Source organism: Ambystoma mexicanum, chromosome 9 (genome assembly GCF_040938575.1).
Source record: "Ambystoma mexicanum isolate Mex_15411 chromosome 9, UKY_AmexF1_1, whole genome shotgun sequence".
Classification (NCBI taxonomy): domain Eukaryota; kingdom Metazoa; phylum Chordata; class Amphibia; order Caudata; family Ambystomatidae; genus Ambystoma; species Ambystoma mexicanum.
In genome coordinates this window covers 1,286,439,344-1,286,462,551 of record NC_090931.1, presented here as the reverse complement: position 1 = coordinate 1,286,462,551, position 23,208 = coordinate 1,286,439,344, and the positions used below count along the sequence as shown (strand labels likewise).

At 49.8% G+C, this 23,208-nt stretch overlaps 1 protein-coding gene across 3 annotated transcripts in view; it reads right to left on the bottom strand.

The window, feature by feature from the left end:
• Positions 1-23,208, bottom strand: part of LOC138489065 (protein mono-ADP-ribosyltransferase PARP14-like) — a 1,946,959-nt gene that overhangs the window by 504,455 nt on the left and 1,419,296 nt on the right. The gene's annotated exons all lie outside the window — the stretch shown is intronic.

Sequence of the window (23,208 nt, the reverse complement as noted above, 5' to 3'; positions counted from 1 at the left end):
GCAATAATAAAATGTTACCAACAAGAAGCAACAAAGTCTAAAGACTAAGAAAAGTTCTGAGTACTGACAGCCTGAAAGACGTGTCAGTTTCCCCATAATAGTGAGTGAAAGCTCAGTGGAGTGCAGCTGAAGGCTGTGCTCCACTGTAAAAAGTCAGGTTACGATACAATGTATGGGGTCCATGACTATGGAGGAAAAGTGGCTTTTAGAGAAATCTTTTCTAAAAGGTCCCAGACACCTTCAAAGGGGATTTCTCGTACTTGTTTCCCAGAGCCCTTTACGGACCCAAGCAGCCCCCCGTACCTTGTTGTCAGGATCCCGGTACATGGAGTCTGTCTCTGGCTTCTCTGAGTCTTCCAACTGCTATCCTTCACCTTCTATGTTCACGATGCCTCCAGTGGGTCTGCCACCCTTCCTCTAAGCTGGGCTGCGTGTCTCTGCTAGTCGTCGTCCCTCAACGTTCTCCTGCACGTCCCTCTCCTTTCTCCTGCTGGTCTTGGTCTGCCAGCTCCACTTCGCCTCTTAGCCTTGCAGCCTGTGGTGCTCTGGATTAGTCTGCGGTGCCTAACTCACCGGTTAGTTTCTCTTTGATCTCTTTGATCTTCACGTTGTTAGAGGACTGATGACTAGAGCATTCACTCCAGTTCTTGGAGAAATCGTTTAGGGATCCTTGTCTCTTCTTCGTCACAGTGTCTTCAGAGGATAGTTCAGCAGTCAACTCTATTCTTCCTTGCTTCAGTATTACTAATTTTATTGACGTGACATAGGTAGATGGAGGAAACTTTGGGGTAAGAGAAAGGTAGGGAAGGTGCAGGCAGAAAAGTAGGTTAGCGTTGGCACCACTGCGTTGATACATGATGTCCTCCCTGTATCCCAGAAGGGGGAATCCATCCCCATGAGTGCCACCCAGAGAGGGACCATCGGGCAGCAACCACATCTACCTGGCCTCATGAAAAGGGCCTCCCCCTCACAGAGAAGGGACGACAACATGAGATTCGTCACACAAAGATGCAGGCGAGAAGGAGCCTCGATCATGCCAGATGTGAGGAGATGGCGTCTGAGGTTCACAGCGTTGATGATCCCGCGAATACCGGTGGAGACTGAGGAACCTGAAGGCATCCTCACTTCTTTTCCTCTTTCTTCCTCCTCTCAGGTGGGCAGAGAAAGGCCATTGCTCTTGGATACGGACCCTGGGGGTGGATATGTGAAGGAGGATCACATGGGTAGAGGAGACTTGGGGAGTAGGAAGAAGACGTCCTTAGGTGAGCCATGGTATCTCCCATTTCCTTTTCATAACAAGCCCTATTATCCCTCAAGCTTTATAGGATATTGTCAGCCCTTTTCAGCCCTTAAAACATTCCCCAAGAAACACCAATTTGGCACTGGGACGAGGAAGAGAGCAACTAGAGAAACATCCTCATTTCAGTAATGCATAGACATGCAAGCCTCAGTTTTGTACTGAGACGAGGATGACGATGACAAAGAGGAAGGCAGGACAAACGTTTCACCAGTGAGCGGTCTAGTCCTTTTTGAACCAATCATGGTGGTGGGAACTTTAAAAGCCGGTATCAGTATGGAAATTGAGTCAGCTGTAGAGACCTCTCCGGAACAGCGGTGTGGCAAGCAGAGCACTCAAGACCCTTTGAAAGATAGAGTTAATGCAGCAGGAAGCGAAGCTGAAGGATGCTGGAGGCCGGTGGCAGACCACGAGAGGAAGACGGCGCGACTGAGCAAAGCGGTCGTGTGAGTCCCGAGCTGCAGGAGGAGCATCGCTGGGTGTGATAAGCCACGGAGAGCCCTTGGGAGAACAGGCGAGGTATCACACTGGAGGGGAGAACTCTAGTGACAGAGGACCTTGCGGTAAAGCTGCAAGCTCTGACCGGTGAGTGTACCAAGAAGGGGGAACACCAGGCTGGCAGGCGAATAGGCAAAGCGGGCAGTGAACATTGATTTGAACAGAAGCGAGCATTTCTATGACTTGCGATTTGAATTAAAGCAAATATAAGCACTTTTGAATACTGATTGTAATGAAAGCAAATGTGAGCATTTTTAAATACTGATCGGAATGAAAGCAAATATGACCAACTTTTGAATATTGATCGGAGTGAAAGAAAGTTTTCAAATCTGCCTGATACAAAGAACTGTATTATAAGAGAAACTAGCATTGGCAACAGCCAAGAGAGTTCAAGGAACTGTGTTATATAAAATACCAAGCATTGGCAAGAGCCAAGAGAAAACAAGGAAGTGTAACAAGTGCATGGTGGCCAATCAAGCCACAGTAAAGTGTCAAGTGTTGATGGGAAAGCAGCAAGGAAGCGGTATCGGTTGCTTGACCTGTAATGGGTGGATCGTGTGGTCCAACAACTGCGCCTAGACCAAGTACACCCCTAAGCCACTGGAAACACTCACAAAGACGCTTGTGTTTGATCTGCAACAAACTTGTGTGTGTTTAAAGTCAAGCGACTGAACTACTTACGTGAAGCAGCGAGAAGGAACAAGTTGCTTACCTGTAACCATGGATTCAAATGCTCATGAATATTCCCCGTCGTCAGGCTGTGAATCCTCGGTAAAGAAAAAGTCAGTTTGTTTCTGAACTGTCTTTCTCCTAATAACCAATCACTGGTCTCTGGGTCATACTGCCCCCAGCCAATGACTGCCCTCTACCTAAGCCCATCCTCTGGCAGCCAGCTTCAGATTTGGTAGCACATAAAGTGGCAGTAAGACCAAGAGAAGAGCCGCAGAGTGGTAGGCGGGAGGGCTTGCATGGGAATCCATGCCAGACCCATGCTGGAGAAGAACAAGTTACTTCTTACCTGATAACGTTCTTTCGATGGGATGTTCCTCCGACGTATTCCTTATCTTCGATAATTCCTCTCCTGCTTGCTGGCCTTGGACATTTTTTCTCTGTAGAGGGCGCTGCGCATCGACGTCCACCGAGTTGGTGTCCCTCGACAGCCACTGTATCGGCCCCGACGTCACCATGCCCATACATAGCCACGCGCGGCGTCCGTTGCTCAGTTCCGTTTTGTAGCATAAGATAAGTCGTGCATGAATTGGCTATTGACCTTGAAGGAGCGTGAGCTGCAACCACAAGGGAAGTATTACTGCGGGGATGGATGGGAGGGGCGATAAGGAATATGTCGGAGGAACATCCCATCGAAAGAACGTTACCAGGTAAGACGTATTCCTTATCTTAGATAGACTCCCATAGCAGTGGCATGTAATTGGAGGTGGGAGTAAGAATCTCATGTATCCCTTTTAGGAATGAACCGAATGTAATATGGCTTTGCCAAATCTTGTCTCTTGACTAGTGGAGGAATCCAGGTTGTAAAATCTTGGGAATGTATGCGCGGACGACCATGTGGCAGCCGCACATATGTCTCGGACCGGTACCCCTCTTTGGAGGGCCGAAGATGCTGCGATACTCCTGGTTGAATGAGCCCTAAGATTCTGGGGGGGCTCTTTCCCTGCCAGTTTGTAACATTCCAGAATGGCCAAAATAATCCACCTGGAAATGGACTGTTTTGTTATGGGTAGTCCCAACTTGTGACCTGAGTAGCTTACAAACAGTTGGTCTGCTTGCCTAATCCTAGCCAGTCTGCTGATGTTAAAGCTTAGAGCTCGCCTTGGGTCCAGCCTGTGTAGCCTTTCTTCCTCTTTCCCCGGATGGGGAGGAGGGTAGAACGAAGGTAAGGTAATTTTCTGAGTGATGTGAAATTCAGAAACCACCTTTGGGAGGAAATTAGGCTTCACCTGTAGGACAACTTTGTCCTTATGGAAAATTGTATGGGGGGGTATACAAGACAGAGCTTGTAATTCACTCACCCTCCTAGCAGATGTTAGTGCTACTAATAGGACAGTTTTAAGAGTGAGAAATCTTAGCGAACAAGAGTGGAGTGGTTCGAAGGGAGTACCCATTAGGAAATTTAAGACTAAATTTAAGTCCCATAAGGGAACTTGGAATGGTCTTGGAGGATAAACATTAGTTAATCCCTTGAGAAATTGTATTACTAAGGGTAGTTTGAAATACAATGGTTCCTCCGCAGTGCGCTGCGAGATAGCCTTTTACAGTGCCAACTTGAAGGCCTGAGTTTGCCAAGTAGAGTAGAAACGTTAACACCGTTGGTGTACCGCATGAAAAAGGGTCGATATTGTCCTCTCTACACCAGCTGCAAAATTTGTTCCAACGACAGCGGTATAAAGACTTTGTTGCTGGCCTTCTGGCAGAAAGCAACACCTCCATGACATCATCAGGAAGTTCCCAATCCTTGTACCTCAAACTTTCAGAAGCCAAGCGTGAAGGTTGAGGGTTCTTATGTCTGAGAACCTGACCTCCCTTCTGCGAGAGAAGATTCTCTTTGAGTGGAAGACGGATTGGAGGGCAGATGGACATATCCAGAAGGTCCGGGTACCATGTTCACCTGGCCCAGTCCGGGGCAATTAGGATCATGGTTTTCCGGAATCTTCTCAACCTCCTGATCATTTGAGGAATAACAGGGATTGGTGGAAACGCGTAAAGGAGTGGAAACTCCCAGTCCACTACGAACGCGTCCCCTAGAGCTCCTCTCTGGGGGAAATTCCCTTGAACAGAACAGATCGCACTTCCTGTTGGTGCTGGTGGCGAACAGATCCACCTGAGGGGTTCCCCAAAGGGCGAAGATCTCTTGAAGGACTTCCGGAGCTAGCTCCCACTCGTGGGAGACTGTGCTCTGCCTGCTCAGAGCATCCGCTGTCAAGTTCTTCTCTCCGGCTAGGTGGACTGCCTATAGAGAGATTCCTTCCTGAATTGCCCAAACCCAGAGCTGCATTGCCTCTCTGCACAGTGGCAGTGACCCTTTGCCTCCTCTTTTGTTGAGGTAGTGCATGGCCACCATGTTGTCCGTCATTATCAGGACATTTCTCCCCTGTACAGATGGCAGGAAAGCTTTCAGCGCTAGTCTGATCGCTCTCAGCTCTAATAGGTTGATGTGTAGTCTGGACTCCGATGGAGACCAACGACCGCTGATGGTCAAGTCATTGGCATGGGCTCCCCACCCCGTGAGTGAGGCGTCTGTGACTACTGTTAACTCCGGCCATGGTTGCCAAAACAGTTCTCCTTTCAAGATGTTCTCTGGATAGGCCCACCATTGAAGGTCGTGGGCTACCTTGTCCGGAATCCGGAGGAGATCTGTCATTCTTCCTGAGTATTGTGACCACTGGGTTCTTAGTGCACACTGGAGAGATCTCATTCTCAGGCGAGCCTCTGGCACAACGAAGATGCAGATGCCATGAGGCCTAGCAATCTCAGAAAGTCGAAGGCTGGGAGATGTTGGGCATTTTGAAACTTGTTGACCATCTGCAGAATATCTTGAGCCCTCACCTCTGGTGGTGAGGCTTTTCCCAAGGAAGTGTCCAGGACCGCTCCGATGAACTGGAGTCTCTCTGATGGTATCATCTGTGACTTCTTTAAATTGAGGGAGAAGCCCAGTTTGTGTAGGAAGTGGCAGACATAATCTAGCTGGATCTGAGCTTGTTCCGAAGATACAGCTCTGATCAGCCAATCGTCCAGGTAGGGGTAGACGTGGATCCCTTCCCTACTTAGACTTGCAGCCACTACCGACATTAGCTTGGTGAAGACCCTCGGGGCGGAGGTCAGCCCAAATGGCAGAACTCGAAATTGATAATGAGAGCCGCCAATTGTGAAAGTCGGGTATCTCCTGTGTTTGAGATGGATTGGCACATGGAAATAATCATCCTGGGGTCCAGAGATACCAGCCAGTCCTTGATCTGGATGGCCTGAAGGATCTGAGAGAGAGTTACCATCTTGAACTTGTCCTTCCTGAGGAACTTGTTCAATTCTCGTAAGTCCAAGATGGGTCTCAGTCCTCCGTCCTACTTCGGTATGAGAAAGTAGGGGGGGAGTACCAGCCCTTGTTCCTCTCCGCTACAGGTACCGGTTCTATGGCACCTTTCTCTAGCAGGTCTACAATTTCCTGCAAGAGGAGCGGATCTGGAACTTTTAGAGAGCTGTGCCCCGGTGGATGACTCTGAGGGATGCGTAGAACTGTCTCTAATGCCCAAGCATCTGATATAATAGCCTGCCATTCCGTCAGATGGTGAGTTAACCTGCCCCCTACAGGTGTTTTGTGTGGAAAGACGTCAGAGTGGTTTGGGGGCGGCTGATGCAGATGCCAAGGGTAAAGAGGCACCTGCTGCTGCCGCGGCCTTAGTACTTTTGACCCGTCCACCTCGGGTGGATCTCCTTTGGCCTCTTTGAGCTGGCTGTACTCTGCCTTTCCCGAATGCGGAATAATAGCGAAAGGACTTTCCTCTCCCAGAGGTTCCTGAGGGGCAAAAAGGAGTTTGGCGGATTGCAGCTCCTAAAGATTTTGCTGCTGCTTTAGATGTTTGCAACCTTTCCAGACTGTCATCAGCCTTTTTACCGAATAAAGAAGAGCCGTCAAAGGGCATATTCAAAAGTCTGGCCTGTACATCTGGAGCAAAGCCAGACTTTCGTAACCACGCATGCCTGCGGATTGTAGTACTTGCCGCCATGGCCCTGCTGATACTGTCAGCGGAATCGATGCCAGTTTGAAGAGATTTGCACATGGCATCTTTGCCATCTTTAATGATGTTAAGGAAGGATTCCCTTTCATCTCCTTCCGGTATGCAATTAGCCGCTGATGAGGCACACTCCCCCACAGTATGTGACTGAACCTGGTGAACGTACAAGTGGCGTTGATGGACTTCAACGCCATACTACAAGCAGAAAAGACTTATTGCCATAGAATCGTACCTTTTGTCATCTCTGTCCTGTGGAACAGTAGGATAAGCAGATCTGCTGCTTGAACCACCAGGCTCTCTGGAGTCGGGTGTTTTGATAAATATTCAGGGTCAGCCGCAGCTACCCTATACTTGGTTGACAATTTTTTATTGACTGCAGGGATAACCTCGGGAGTTTCCCAATTTGATGAAATCTTCCTTTGTAAAGCTGTATGGAAAGGGACCACAGGATCCTCCTGTGGACCTTTATCTAGTATGTCTGTAAGGTCATCCTGTTGAAAAACAGGTGAAGGCGCAGACCAACCCATGAATTCAATAATTCTTGCCATCAGGGTTCTATAGGGGGTTTCGGCATGTTCCCCATGGTCTGGTTTGACAAATTCCACTTCTGGGGAAGTGTCCAACCCACTTGCCTCATGTAATGATTCCTGTAGGTTTTTCAACCTTCTTTCTTCAGAGGTAAAATCCTCTGAAACAGGTGGTGTGGTCCTCTGCGGCCCGAAGGGTCTTTCTTGATCGGAATCCTCCCCTTCTTTATAGATTGAAGATAATCTGGAGTACTCTGTGTTAGGGAGAATTCTCTGTTTAGGCTGAATTTCCTAACCTAGTGAGTCCCCCAGCAGCTTTGCTGGATTTTTGGGGTTTATTTTTTTCTCCTGCCAAGAGTGAGACTCTTTTACCCTCACTCTTGGGCATGATTTGAGTGTGTTTCTTTGACTCTAGATGTGTTTAATGGGCTACGGGGTCTTTTACTCCATAGGGCTTCATGTGTTTTTGTGATGTGTGTTACACAGCACCCTCAGTGCAGTAACACAGGGGTGCCATAGTGACCCCCCAGTATAGACTCCATACCCTGGGACTGAATACTGTCTCCCAGGGCATGTAAAGTCACCATTGACTTTACTAGTCTTAAATTCTGAACAGAACCAGTACAAACCATCATATTGTGGACGTACTGGCTGGGGCAATTCGATTGCCCCGGGGTCTGTTAGTCGAGGGGGCACGTCTCCGTCCCCCCTGATCGAGTTTTGGCTGGTGGCAGTGGATACTACTTTTTATATTCAACCGCAAATATTTCTCTATGGGATTTTCCCATTGTTCAAGGCTACTATCTTTATTTATTTAATTACGATAGCCTCGAACATACTGCCGGTTTATTTAATTAATATTAATTCTCCGGTTGGTATTTTTTGCCAAAACTCGGTTCTAAAATGGCGTTTGTGTTCTCTCCTGTGACTCCAACCCAAGTCGAGCCCTTTGTTCCACTTTTTGGCGGGCTTCTCCACAGAAGCCCTCCAAAGTGGTGCCACTCTGTCTGGGGTACTTAGGAGGGGTGGAGGGGGATTTAGGCACCCTGGACTGAGTTGCCTAGGCAACTCAAGTCGCACTCCGTCCTGATTGGCCCAAGTGGTGAGCCGGCCGGCTCACCACTTAGCATGTTTGAGTGACAGCTAGGCTGAGTTAATGGGGGTTTTCTGCATAAAAGCAGGGCTTTGGGGACTAAGTCACCACAGGACCTAAGAATCCGACGAGGGAGAAGCTGAGCCGGCCTGCCACGACAAAACCACCAGTGGAGCCCTGCTGGAACGTCTCACCACTTTTCCCAACGACAGAGGAGATCTGCCGCCGGAGAGTCTTCTTCCTTTGACTGGTGGGGATAACCAGTTTCACCGTCTTTTCGCCTTCCCGACGTATCTCGTGGCCGCCTTGCCTGTGCCAAGCACCCCGGCAACCGGGATACCACGTTTTACCACGACCGCAAATTAAAAGGTGCTACCTTTAACCAGAAAACTCAGCGGCTGGTTTCTTCCCTGGCAGTGCAACGACCTTCATCTTTTCTCCAAGTCGAGATCTTCTCTTCCCCTGGACGACAACGAGACTTGCAACCACTGCCAGGAACTGCCACCGCTGGAGGATCCTTCCCACTTAAGGTATCGTGTCCCCGCCTGGCTTCCCTTGCCACTGACTGTACGGGGTAGATTTAGCCCCCGGCTTTCGAACCTGGGTTAGCCTGGGACACCCTGGCTAAACTTTTCTGAGCCTCTCTAAACTCTTTTTGAACTCTCTGCAAGACTTTCTAAGCCTAGTGTAACTGTGTGATCTTGGGCGCATTTGTGCTCTGCTCTCTCTAAGAGTGGGCCCAGCCTTTGGACTTTGGCTCACCAGTGACTTTTGCTCTTCTGCCTTGCTAACAGTGTTCCTAAATCTTAGAGTGGTGTACCTTTCCATATACTGTCTTTTTCCCTCCCTTTTTCATAAACTTATTGGAGTGCCATCTATAGTTAAGCGCTCACCTCTGTATGAAAATAAGTGGTGTTTACTAAGACTTATCTGATAAGGAATAAGGGTTGTATATATTATAATAGGAACTGTGTTTAGAGTGTTTTACAATAAGAGTGCTGGAGTGTTTCAAACAGTGTGTTTTTAAATAAATAATTATATACTTTGATACCAAAGCTCTGGTCGGTGTTTGTTTGTAATTGTTGTATCTGAGTGCCGATTGTGTATACTTTGCATACTGCCTAACTCTTCTTGAGGGAAGTCTGACTGCTCAGCCACAGCTCCCAGGTAAATCTGGGTGGTACAGACTGCTACCAAGTGGGTTTACTGCTAACACCTGTAGTCCTAAATCTTTTGCAGTGTTCCCTAAGGGAACTGCACAGGTTTCTGCCTAACACTCTGACCTCGGAAATGGTATAAAACCCATTTCTAAAGCAGAAGGAGCCAAACTTGTCATTATTGGCTGAGAAAAAGTCGATGTTGTCAACGCCGAGAAAGGCGTCGAGAAAACTGGAAGAGGCCTCGAGGAACTCGAGAGGATCGGGATCCTGCTCGAGGATGTCGATGACGTTCTCAGCGTCGTGCTGGAGGCTCTGGGTGTAACCTTTGGCTGTGAAGTAGCCATGGTTTTTTCTTTTATCAGCGTTGATGTTGGCGTTGACGATGGCGTCGATTCGATCGACCGATACGTCGAAGAACCCTTTGATAACGGCGTTGATGGCGCCGATCCATGAGTCGTAGGGACTTTCGACGACGGCGGCGAAGATGATGCCTTCCTACCCGATGGCCCGTGGCGCTCTCGGGTGGACTCTTTCGCCGGGTGCAACGACTCGCGGCGTTTCGATTTTTTGGTTTTTCACCCAGGGTATCACCCTCAGCTGTCTTCGAGGGGGTCGAGGCCGCTTTCTCGAAGACGCTTAGCATCTTTTTCCTGAATTCCTCCCACTCAGCCTGAGAGCTGTGTTTTGTGGGACATGAGACCTTTTATGGGGAAACAGAAGATGACGAGGAAGGGGGATCTTGGACGTCTCTTTTTTGAGTGTCTAGATCTCGACGAGTGGTGGGAGCTACTTCGAGACCTAGTGTGGGAATACTTTCGACAGCGAGGAGACAAATGCCTCGACCGAAGAAACTTTCGAGGAGGTTTTGACTGACTTACCTCTCTCGAGCTTCCCCTTGCGCTCCTTCAAGGCTTTCGCCGTCATGGACATGCAGTCCTCACACTCCGAACAATGGTGCTCGGCTCCCAAGCACCACAAACAGATCCTGTGAGGATCCGTTAGTGACATTTTCTTTCCGTAGTCTCGACATTTTTTGAAGCCGGACCGCGGATCCGTCATTTCGGATGAGGAAGCCATCGAGTACGAGTTGGTTTTATCGAGGAAATATAAGAGGTTTATCTGACTGAACTGAGCAACGATATTCCGAGGCCCCACGAAGCGCGGAAAAACAGAACTGAGCAACAGACGCCGCGCGTGGCTATTTATGGGCATGGTGACGTCAGCGCCGATACGGTGGCTGTCGAGGGACACCAACTCAGCGGACGTCGACGCGCAGCGCCCTCTACAGAGAAAAAGTTTCCAAGGCCAGCAAACTGGAGACAAATTATCTAAGATAAGGAATACGTCAGAGGACACAATCCCTTCGAACAACAGTTACAGGTAAGTAACTTGTTCCTTCTCCAGTATGAGGTCTGGCATGGATTCACATGCTCATAAATAAAAGAACAGATAGCAGTAGACACAGGCACAACCACGGGAGGTGGCAAGGCTCAACATTAAGCAGTTAAACAACTCAACATTAAGCATCTCTTACCTCCTCAACAGGCTCACCTTCAAGCGAACAGGTTGCGCAGCACTGCTTGGCTGACTCTGGACTCCACCCTGGAATCCCGGTTGATGCAGTAGAATTTCGTGAAGGTGTGCGTCAACCTCCATGTAGCAGCCCTGCAGATGTCCAGCAGGGGCACACCAGACAGGAACGCCGTAGTTGCAGCGATCGCTCTGGTCGAATGGGCTCTTGGATGGTCAGGCAACAGTCAGTTGGCCAACCGGTGACAATGGTTGATACAACCGGAGAGCCATCTGGAAACGGAAGCCTTGGAGAGGGCCTTCCCTTGGTTCACAGGGCAAAAGTTCACAAACAGCTGTGATGTCTTCCTAAAACTCTTCCTGCGGTCCACGTAGAACTTCAGCACTCTAGCCACATGCAGCAAGTGCAAAGTCCTCTCAGACGGCGACAAAGGCGACGGGAAGAAAACAGGGCTCGTGGAGATGGAAGTCCGACGGCACCTTGGGCATGAAGGAGGGGTGCGTCCTCAGCACAACCCTCGTTGCGTGGAATGTCAGGTACGGAGGCTTACAGGAGAGTGCCTGGATCTCTCCCACTAGTCGTGCGGAGGTGATGGCCACCAGAAACGCTGTTTTCCACAATAGGAATTTCAGAGGTGCCGAATGCAGAGGCTCGAACGGAGGACCCATGAGCCTAGTCAGCACCACATTGAGCTCCTACGCCGGGGCTGGAGCCTTCACCAGCGGGAACGAGTGGAAAAGTCCTTTCATGAACTCCTTCACCAGGTGATGCGACCACAGTGACGATCGTCTGAGTTCTGGTGTAGCGGGAGATAGCCGCCAGATGGATCTTGATATAAGCGTGTGCCAGCCCCGCCTTGGCAAGCGACAGCAAGTACGGCAGCACTTGAAGGGCCGTAATCCGTAGAGGGTTTATCTTCTATGCACGGCACCAGACGGTGAACCTCTTCCATTTATGTCCGTAGCACTTACGATTCGAGAAGCCCTGGCCTTGGCAAGTACCTCCTTGCAGTCCGCCGGGATCTCGTATCCTCCAAACTCTAGCACTACAGGAGCCAGGCCTGCAGGTTCAGTGACCGCGGGTCGTGGTGCAAAAACGCGCCTCCTTCCCTGTCGGGAAGATCTGCGTCCGCCGGAAGCTTGACTGGAAGGGACGCTGACATGTCCAGAAGGTCTGGGTACCATATCTGCCTCGGCCACGCCGGTGCAACGAGAATCATCCTGCACCGGGACCGTCTGAGTTGACTGTTGAGTCGCAGAAGCAATGGCAACGGGGGGGGGGAACGCATAAAAAAACAGGCCATCCCAGGGAAATGAGCATGCATCCCCCATGCTCCCCTGCTGGGGAAACCTGCTGGCGAACCTTCGGCACTTGGTGTTTGTCGCCATCGCAAACAGATCGATCTGGGGATTGCCCCATCATCGAAACAGCAGGTCCACCTGATCCTGCCGAATTTCCCACTCGTGGCAAGAGCGCAGCTCCCTGCTGACTGAGTCAGCAACAGTGTTCTTTACTCCTGCCAGATTAAATGGTACCAGGAACATCTTCTGGGCGACTGCCCAGTGCCATAGGTCCTGCGCTTCCTTGGAGAGAGCTGGGGATCTGGTGCCCCCCTGCTTCCGAATGTAGAACATCGTGGTGGTGTTGTCGGTGAAGACCCGCACCACCTTGCCCTTGAGGGACGGAAGGAATGACTTGAGGGCCCAAAACACGGCTCGGAGCTCCAGAATGTTGAAGTGCAATGGTCTCTCCTCTGGGCCCCAAAGGCCTCTTGCGTGGAGATTTCCGGTATGTGCACCCCATCCCTTCAGGGAGGCGTCCGCGGTCTGTGCCCACTGCGACATGCGTGCGGACACCCCACAACCGAATTACTTGACGGAATATATCATTGAGGGCGATCTTGTCCTCGAAGCTTCCCGCCACGTGCATCCAACGGGCGTCGAACTCCTGCAGCGGCTGCAACCGCAGCCTGCACAGACGAACGAGGTAGATGCATGACAACATCAAGCCGAGCATGGACTAGATGGACCTCACCCTGGCAACTTTCATGGTCAACAGCCGTTGTACCTTGCCCAGGATGGCTTTTATCCTGTCCTCCGATGATGAAGCTAAGCGCACCACAGTGTTGAGTCTGACTCCCAGGACTGAGCGTCCTGTGATGGCTCCAAGCAGGACTTTGCATAGTTTATCGAGAACACCACTTCTGTGAGCAGGCGGACGGTCCTCGCTGTGTGCTCGACGTCGAGTTTGCTTGAATTCGCTCGGATGAGCCAGTCGTCCAGACAGGGGTAGACATGGATCCCAAGCAAGTCGCAGCCGCGCCACCACTGGTGCCAGGCACTTGGTAAAGACCCTTGGGGCCGACGTCAAACCGAAGAGAAGGGCCTTGAATTGGTAGTGCCGCCCTTGGACCATGAAGCGCATAAACCTTCGATGTCCCTCGTGAATGGGGATGTGGAAATCGGCATCCTCCAAGTCCAGTGACGACAGGAAGTCGCCTTCCTCCAGCTGTCCCAGCACGTGCTGAAGGGTGACCATCCGGAACTTCTGGGATTTTATGTATTTGTTGAGGCGGCGAAGATCTAGATTGGGCCGCCAACCGCTTGTCTTCTTTCAAACGAGGAAGTACCGCAAGTATACTCTGGAGCCCCGGCACCTCTTTGGGATGAGTTCTATTGCGCCCTTTTTTAGCATTGCTCGCACCTCTAGAAGCAGCTGCGGAATGTGGTTTTCGTTCCTGGCCACAGGTGGGAAACGGGGACACTTCCTTTGGAACTCCAGAGTGTGTCCGTGGGCCATGGCGTCCAGCACCCAACGGTTGGTGGAGATGGACTTCCACACGCCGATGAAGTTCGCCAGCCAGGCCTCCCACCGGGGTGCTCGGGTGGGGGCCCGACGTCACAGCCGGTTCAGTCCTGCTTCGCCGAGGCCTTACCACCTTGGGCCCCTTGGCGACAACGACAATGTCCTTCGGCCTTGCTGTGGCCTCTGTAGGACTCCTGGGACGAAGAACAGGCCGCTTGACAGTATGAAGAAGGGCTGCCACCGAATCCTTTGGAGGCACCCCGTGACTTGCCTCCAGAGGACTGAAAGGAAAACCGTCGTCGTTGGAGCGTGCCCAAGGCATGGGCCGTCTCGGTGTCTGCCTTGATGGCCTGCAGTGACTCGTCCACTGCCTTGCCGAACAAGTTGTACCCATCGAAGGGCATGTCCAATAACCTCGCCTGCACGTCTTGATGGAAGTCGGTGATGGCGTGGTCCAAAGCCACCTTTCACCTTCTTTTAAGATTTCAAGGGCCTCTGCCCTCTTGTCGTCTGGGAGGAAGACCAGAAGGGGGACGACTTTAAACAACAACTCCCTATCGTAGCGGGCCACAATAGCGAGAGCGTTGGCCACCTGAACGGTCGTCGCCGCTGATGAGATGACCCGACGTCCCATGGCGTCCAGCTTCTTCCCCTCGCCAGCCGGCAGGGAAGTGGAAGTCGATGCCGTCGCCCCTGCATCTTGCTTCTTGGCCGCTGCGGAGACCACCGAGTCCGGGGACGGCTGCGCTCTGAGGCACATAGGTGCAGAGTCTGGAACCCGGTATTTCTTCTCGTACCGGTCTCTCTTCGCAGGGGCTGAGGATGGGTTCATCAGGAGGGACAGCCCTTCGTCCCAGATGCCGTCCAACAGTGGGACCAAGAGTCTTCCTCTTGGCCGCTCGTCGCTGATAAAGGAATCCCTCCCTCTGCTCTTCGGGGCGCAGCTGAAAATGCTCTGAGGCCCTAGCGATCATGGTGTGGAACGAGTCAATTTCGTCGGGAGAAGAAGCTCGGGGTGGCAGCGACAGGAGATCTGTTCCGTCGTCACCACTGTCGTCGTCTGTCCCTCGGCGGAGGGGATCGAGGTGAAGGATGGCAGGGTGGGGGTGGATGGACTCGCCTCCACTTGGATAGAGGGCTTCCTGACAGTCCAGGTGCTGCTGGATCGCCCGACGGAGTCAAGGGCATCCTTGTCCTTATTTCTGAGCACAGGGTGTGCAGTGCTAGTAAGAAGTTCTCCGACGTGTCCATTGGTGGTGGCGGCAGCAGTTGCAACGGGAGGAAAGTGGGGGGAAAGAGCGTCAACCAGGAAGGCACCAGGTGGGCGAGGCGTAGGCCAGGTGACCTAGACCCACTTGCACCAGCTCCCCGTCTGCAAAGGAAAAGAGGCTGGAGGGCTCCTTAAGTGGGGAAAAAGAGCGGCAACCAGGAAGGCACCAGCTGGGCGGGGCTTAAACTAGGTGACCTAGACCCACTTGCACCTGCTCCCCAACTGCCCGCTTAATGTCTTCTACAGTAACATTAATTTCTTGAGTTTGTTGCCCAATTATCCTCATCTTGGCAGGTATGGTTTGGAGCTGTGTCTGGACATCCATCTCCGGTTTGTTCCTGTTGGGTCGTTGTGGTGTTTTGCCGGGTTGAGTGGCGCCTGGCGTACATTCTAGGCTCTGGGTTCTGTCACTTTGCTGCATGCCTCCACTGTTATGTTGTTCGCCACCTCTTGTATGTACATCGGGAGGGAGGGGCATCTATTTGGTGTGCATGCTCATTATTTATGACCAATCCAGTAACTACCATGCGTTGTGCGGCTGTCTCTGTCAACACTTATGTGGCGAGCAGCCGGGAGAGCCTGTCGTGTCCTTTTGTCTTCCCCGTAAGCCCCTTCTAAGGAGGTATGATGCCTGGGGTCCGTGCTTCAGGAGAATGCGAGGATATGGCTGCTCCAATTGTGCACCAGGGTGGGGGGGATCCCCCCTGGACTGCTTCCGTTGGCAGTGTAGCAACCCCTCCAGTGCTGCAGGGTATGCAAGGGCTTTTCTGTGCCAGTGGTGCGCCAAGGAGGGGAAGAGAGTGGTTAATGTCCCCCGGGTTCAGTTCTGGTTGCGTGGTAGGTTCACCATTATAGTGCGGTCTGCATGTCCCCCGCTAAGTGGGTGTGCTGCTACTCACCGTTTTTTTCCTTTGAGTCTGGCTGGCTCGGGTGCTCCCTTCTACTTTCCGTGGGGCTCCTCTGTGATCACCTGGTGTCCTGGGGGCGCATGTGGCTGGGGGTAGTCGACGCGAGTAGGTGATGTGATATCGAAATGATATTTTATTTGTATATCGTGCTCAGATGGACAGGTTGCCCTGTTTTCTTGATGACGGTATGGCCGCCTGCCTTTTGCTGGTCAATCCGTGCTCTCCACCACTCTTTTGGCAATGGCACAGGGTCCGAGGGTTGTCTTTCTAGGCTTCAGTGGCGGTGACAATCCCCCTCTGCCATGCTCCGCTTCCAGCGTGGATGCAATGTCAGTGTCCCGTCAGCTAGAAGGTACCTCCGAGATTGGTTCTCGCCGCAAGAATTTGCTGTGTATTTGTTGTGTGCAGCCGAGTTGAGTGACTGCGGTCCGCGTCTTCGAGTTGGGTGGCAGCATCCCTCATCCGTGTGGCTCATCCCATCTGCGGGCGTATTGGGAGGATCTCCTGAGAGCTGATGCATCTCTTCCTCGTCATCGGGTGGTGCCTGTATGCGTGTTGCCGAGGGATGTTCCGGCATAGGCCGCAGTTAGTGGCAAGCGCTGCTCCCCTCGTTCCGATTAATGTTGTGTTTCCATTTACTCGCCGAGTGACCTTTTGTGGAAGCGATCATGGAATCGATCTGCACCTGACCGATCAGAGATTCCTGAAGGGATTTATTTTAACGGTTCATTCCGTCTCTGCAGGAGCTTCATCAGCCCGTGGCCATCTTGCTCGGGCTCTCAAGCGCCCCCCGAAAAGCTGGAAGATTTGAACTCTTGAGGAAGGGAACCCCTTATTGTTAAGATGGATTTCTGAACTCTGACCTGGAGGGGCAGAGGTTCAGAAGGCCAGTCTAGTTTCTTGGAACAGGGTAACCTCTGGACAAGCCAGACCAATCAGGGTAGCCATGGCAGGCGGTCAAGACTAGGTCTGAGGAGGGGTGAGGGTGACTGAAGGACCTCAATGGGCACACACAGCAAGGACACTTACACATTACTCCAGACAGGTGTTATATAAAAAATATAGACAAGGTTTTTGTAACATAGACCATAGTAACACTAAGTAAACAAACACAAAACTATCAATACAATGTATATACAAGACCATTGGGGTCTAAAGGAGTTAAATGCACAAAATATGTCGACAACCTAGATTAGAATGAAACAGGCAGTCCAGATAATCTTTAGGCCCCTTCGACATCGATAACACACCTAAGAGGCAGTCCAAGACCTAAGAAGAGGGGAGCCTTGTGCTCAATAGTACATGCAATGCAAGCGCACACGGTTGTTCCAATGGGCAAAATAGATCTCTTCAGGGGTCTCTAGCAGCTCGGGAAGGTGGGTGAGGCGATGAAGAACAAGTTTCCACTATTCAGGAAGTACCTCCACTTGAAGGCAGAGGCAGTTCCAGAGAGCCACTCATGCGTAAAAGGGGCCCTTGGCGCAAGGGGCTACCGGTTAATGTTGTAAGTACTCACTGGTCCCAGGCGCACTCGGACCCAAACTTCGCCCTTTAGGACGTCTCTGCGGCTTTCAGTTCCTGAGATACAGCGATGATTCCCAAACGGGACAGTGGCGATTTCTCCGCTCCGGGTGGATGAATCGACCCAGTTTCACTGCAGCAGGCTTAAGGGGCAAGAGGGTCACAAATGCAGCGTACTTGCAAAGGACATTGCCGCGGCAGGGCAACACGGTAACCGCGTGTACTCTGGTCCTGGCGCACTCGTTTCACTTCAGACTTGGGAATGCCAAGTGTACGAAATTCGTACACTTGGTTCAGTGAGAACTCAGGAGATCGACATGGTATGGGTGTTTTTGGCCTCCTCTTATCCAAAGTTCCCTTCGGGCCAAAACAGAGGACCCAATGGGAGATCTGCTCACAAACACACACGCCATACGTGGACCAATCGCGACCACTGTGGTCCCAGTCATTCATGGCACTCCAGACTCTGACACCCAGGATGTGTATTGACTCAGACGTTCCAGTCCACATCCTGGAGGCACACACACAAGGCATGCAGATGCCCGAGAAAGCATTGGGTTTCACGGGAACGTGCATGACCAAATAAGAACTGACCCGGGTCGTCTCGACCTAGGGAAGGCAAAGGGGCAAGATGGCCAAAGTACAGGACCAAGAACCTTGTGGCATGGCCATTTTGGAGCCAGGCCACCTATTTGTGCCAAACGCGGTTAACATGGCAGGAAAGGGTTAAAAATAATGCGAAAAGATAGCTGCCACCAGTCCTGTCCATGATACATCTGCACAGTTCATAAAAAGTACAACAAGAGTATCTAGGGCCTTTGGAAACTGTCTAGACCCAAGTACACTGTACTGGAAGTTACATTGTGTACTTGTTACATGTTGCAACATTGGAAAAGGACTAAGGGAAACAAAGTTTCCCAGTACTGACTGTCTTAAGGGCATGTCAGTTTCCCCATAAAAAGTGAGCGAAGGCCCAGCAGAGTTTGTTTGTTTATTTTATTTGTAAAGTGCTCCAGACCCGTGGGTAGATGTGCGCATAAAGAGTTCAGTTACAGGAATGAGGTATGCATTATACATGGTGCAACAATTACAAATTACAGCAATTTACATTATTTACAAAACTTCAGCAGGTTCATAGGAGATTCAGAGGTGATCGCTACTCTTTGTTCAGTAGCCAGTGAATAACCTGTTTCCTAAAGATTGGGAAGGACTCAATGGTTTTGATATTGAGGGGTAGGGAGTTCCAGAGAAGTGAGGCAAGCACTGTGAAACTGGAGCCGCCTGCTCTATTTAATGTGAATCTAGGCACTACCAAGCATAAGGAGTTGGATGAACTGGTGATTCTGGGAGCGGATTTCATAGTTAATTTGTTGGTGAGATATGGTGGGACTAGGTTGTTTAAGGCTTTGTAGATGAGGCTGATGGTTTTTAGGTCAATTTTTAGTTGTATTGAGAGCCATTTGCATGCTTTCCTAGTTGTGGAAATGTGCTCTCGTCTTGGGATGTTGAGTGCTGCGCGCAATGCGTTATTCTGGAGAACTTGGAGTTTGTTAATTATTGATTGGTTGGCACATAGGTATAGGCTGTTAAAATAGTCCAGTTTGGACTGTATGAGTGCTCTGGCAAGTGTGAGGCAGCTATGGGGCGAGAGGAAAGGTCTGCAGGCTCTTATCAGTTTGCCAGTGTACGCGGTGGCTGATGCAGTCATTTTAGTTTCTTTGGTGAGGTTGGTGTTGGCATCAAAGTAAAAGCCTAGGGTTTTCACACTATTAACAATAGGGATGGTGTTACCGTCGATAATAATGTTTTTGAAGTGAGGACTGAGTTTGGACAGGTTGCTGGGAGAGCCGACTAGGAGAAGCTCTGTCTTCTCATCATTTAGACAGAGGCTGTGAGTGGCCATCCATGCCTGAATGAGAAGGCTGTGCTTCTCTGGCAAAGTCAGCCAATGGTGTCTAAACAGCAGCAAAAAGTGTGGGGGTGTACACATGGAGGAAAAATTACATACAATTATGAAATTTTTCCAAACACCTATGCTTTATGAACTATTGTGAACTTAGGGAAGGGAAAGCTGATTACAAGCCAAGAGCTGAAAGAAAGTCTGAACTTTATTTTGAACACAAACTTATTTTGATGTGGTCATACCGGTTCTAGGTTAAACTATGGAAAACAAAAGGATCGAATGCCTTTTTTTTCGAACAAAGGGTCGAAAAAAAGGGTCGAATTTTTGTTTTTATGGGGGGTTTTGGGGGGTCCCCCCAAACTCCTATTTTCTTTATTAAAAAAACGTTTTTTTACCAAACCAAACTAAAAAATATATAAATAAATAAATTAAAAAAAATAAAAAAAAAAAACCGACCCTTTTTTTTCTCGACCCTTTGACTTTCGAATAAAAGGTCATTCGATCCTTTTTTTTCGATACTTTAACTGGAAACCGGTCATACCTACACATTATATACAGTTAGACGGGAGGGTAAGTATAAGTTTTAGACACAGACAGACATTTGCTTTCGACTTCCTGACACAGGCTATCCGTAGTTTTCTTTTGGTAAGGAAATCTCACCTCAGCATAGGAAAAGTTAGGGTTTACTTCATCCTGCATTTTGAGTTAATAAAAGTTTGTAGACCAAACTTGATTCTGTTGTCTGCTTCGTGATGCCTTCACAAGACACAAACACCAAACCGACGTGAAGCACTGAGTGATAAGCCAGACCGTGGTGCAGCAGCAGCACAATAAATGCATCACAGAAGACGAGAAGAAAAGATCAAGGCATTGTGGCGCCCCCTCCCACCTCCTGTGAGGCTAGGGAGGTGAGCCTGCTCAGCAAGCTCTTCCCTAGGGGTCGAGGCAAGTGGGACCTCACCATGAGAGACTTACCCATTGGGAACAAGGACTCCCGTTCCTTTGAGGAACTCCCTCGGCTAGCTACCATAGTCACATACATGGGACTGCCTGTGAAAGTAAATAAAGTGGCATCTTTATTTTTGGCTGAAAGCGATGCAAAAAGAAACCCAACTGTGCAAGAAAAAGAAGAGGTCCCTTTAACAAGAGATGCATATTTAACTGTGAAGAGTAGGAGAGCAAGAGGAGAAACTTGGGTGCAAGGGAAGCCCCATGACATCATTACACCATAGTGGAGGTGGAGCAAAAGCAAGCCCCGCAGCCTGTGACTTTAAACAAGGCACCGAATGCCAATCTGAGACACCTAAAGCCCAGCATATGCAGATGCAAGAAGAACGTTGCGAGGAGAGAAGAAGGAATGAACTACCTGGTGGTGGTGTGACTGCAAGAGTAGCATGGTGAGCAAGATGTTCGAAGAGTGACGCGGAGATCACCGGCACGGGAAGCATTCGCCGCTTCCAATCACCAGCACCCTCGAAGAGCAGGAACCGGACAAGGACTCGAGAACGGGAACCCAAGAAGTGAGAAGAGCAAGTAAGCAATCCTGAACCAGCCAAGCCACACTGCCGTCCCCAGCACAGAGAGGGGTACCGGGGGAATCAGGAGGTCGCTGTGACACCATTATAGATCGGAAGAAACTATCCCCAGTCCTAAGGATGATAAAATATAACTAAAATTGTGCAAATGGAGTTGTAAAAGAATAACCCGGCCAAGGAGGAGGGTTATCATATGAAGGGAGAATCTCGTCCCAGTCCACAGGACATCTGAAGCAGGAAACCAAGTTAGATATTAAGTGAAAGGCCTTGGGAAAAGAGGGGGTTAAGCAACCCAGGAGGGGAACAGACTGGAAATAAGTTTCCTGGGAGGAAAGGAAGAAACCACCTTCCTTTCAACTTGAGGAAGCCTAACTCATAATCATATAATGAGAAACAGGGTATGAATTGAATGTGCCTGAATGAGCAAGTTAATGAAAGAGACACTGTAAGACAGAAGTTAACACAATCGACGTTTAACGAGGGGTCAAGAAAACCCCCACCTCCGAAAATGGTGCTAAGAAAGTCTGGGAAGAATGTATAAGTGATAATGACAGTGTGAGGAAATGTTTGATAGAAAGATATTCTAAACCTAGGACCACAGAAACTATGAAGCATAAGAGTATTTTTGAAGAGCTATAAGACTTGATCTCAAAGACTATCCAAGGAGACTATATCCAGAAATATCTATCAGAGAAAACATATATATGGGATACATTACTCACTGTAAACTTACTTCTGATGCTTGTATCTGTTAGGCAAAATCCTGTGCAGTTCCCTTAGGGAGCACTACAGAAGATTAGGACTACAGGTGAGAGCAGTAAATCCCCCCCCCTTTTGGTATCAGTCTGTACCACAAAGATTTAGTTGGTAGCTGTGGCGGAGCAGTCAGACTTATCTCAAGAGGGAGATGAGCAGTATTCAGGGTTTACACAATAGGCCCACAGTAGTATGGGACAAGGAAACACTGACCAAAGCTTTGTATTAAACGGTAGATACATATTTATTTTATACACTTCTAGTAAAACACATTTATCACAGTCATCAAGCAAGTTAAAATAAGTCAAGGAAAAATATACACACTCCCTAGTTAAATTGTAGACCAAGTGAACCAGAGTGAAAACTGAGCCAAACGAGAAAACCACACACAAGGGATGCTCTAACAATTTCTCACAAGGGAGGGAAAGCACAAGTTATATAGAAATAGTTTCTTACACACCCTAGCAACACTTATCCTAAGTTTGTGAACCAGTTTAAGCCAGACAGTGCATCAGTATAAAATATACTTAAATGAAAACTGAGCAAAATGGCATTTCACAAGGTTTAGAAATGGGAAGAAAAGGGTAGTTATAAGAAGTAGGTGCACCAACACAGTTCTAGTTGAGAATCAATCTAAAGAAGGCAGTTCTAACAAATGTAGCCAGAGTCAGTCGGCCTGTGCCAGAGTCAGTGGTACAGGGCAAGGGCCCAGGAGCAAAATGTTCTTGTAGCTGCAGTCAAGTCTTTGGTTAACAATTTTGAAAAGGTGGATGCGGAAAGCGAAAGACAAGGTTAAGAGAGAGGGGCGGCCAACCCAACAGGTAGGTAAAGGATTTAAAACACCTTTAGTGTTACCGTGAAGAAAGGGCGGCCTGGTGGAACAATGTACCTTTTAAATGAAGAAGTGGATCCTGCGATGGCGGTTGTTCCTGGCAGTTCCTGCAGTTCGGGTGATCCAGCAGAGGAAGAGAGGCTCTCGTCGTGGAGGAAGTTTCGAGTTACTGCACTACCCAGGGATGAAACCAGCCACGGTGCTGCCCGATGAATAAAAGGTACGCTCCTTTAAATCGCAGTCCGGGTGGACAGGTGCCTGGCTATCCGGCCTCCAAGTACAGGGTACTGGCAATTCGACCAAGGCCGGTCCAGGAAGGCGATAGAAAACTGGTTGGCCCCACCAGCTCAAGGGAAGAAAACTCTTGCAGATGAAGATCTTCTCTCGTCGTGTGGAGAAAAGTGGTGGGACGCTGCAGCAGGGCTTCACCGGTGGTTCAGTCGTTGCAGAGGTCTTTGGCTTCTCTCCTCTTCTGCTTCTAAGTTCCAGTGGCGACATCTTGCTCTTCCAGTCCTCAGGACCCTGCTTTTATGCAAAAAGAGCCCCATTCATACAGCCTAGCCGTCACTCACACAGTGGAGTGGTCATCTTGGCGGGAGACCCTCCAGCCTATCAGGATAGAGTGTGACATGGGTTGCGGAGGCAACTCTGTCCAGGGGTCCTACTCCCCATCCCAGACAACGGACCCACCCCAGACTCAGTGGCACCGAAAAGAGGGCTTCTTGGCAGAAGCCCGCCAAGAGGACGAACAAAGGATCCCCGACCTGGGTTAGGAGTTTAGAGAAAGACACGAGGAAGAATGTATATTAAAGTTCTGGCAAATA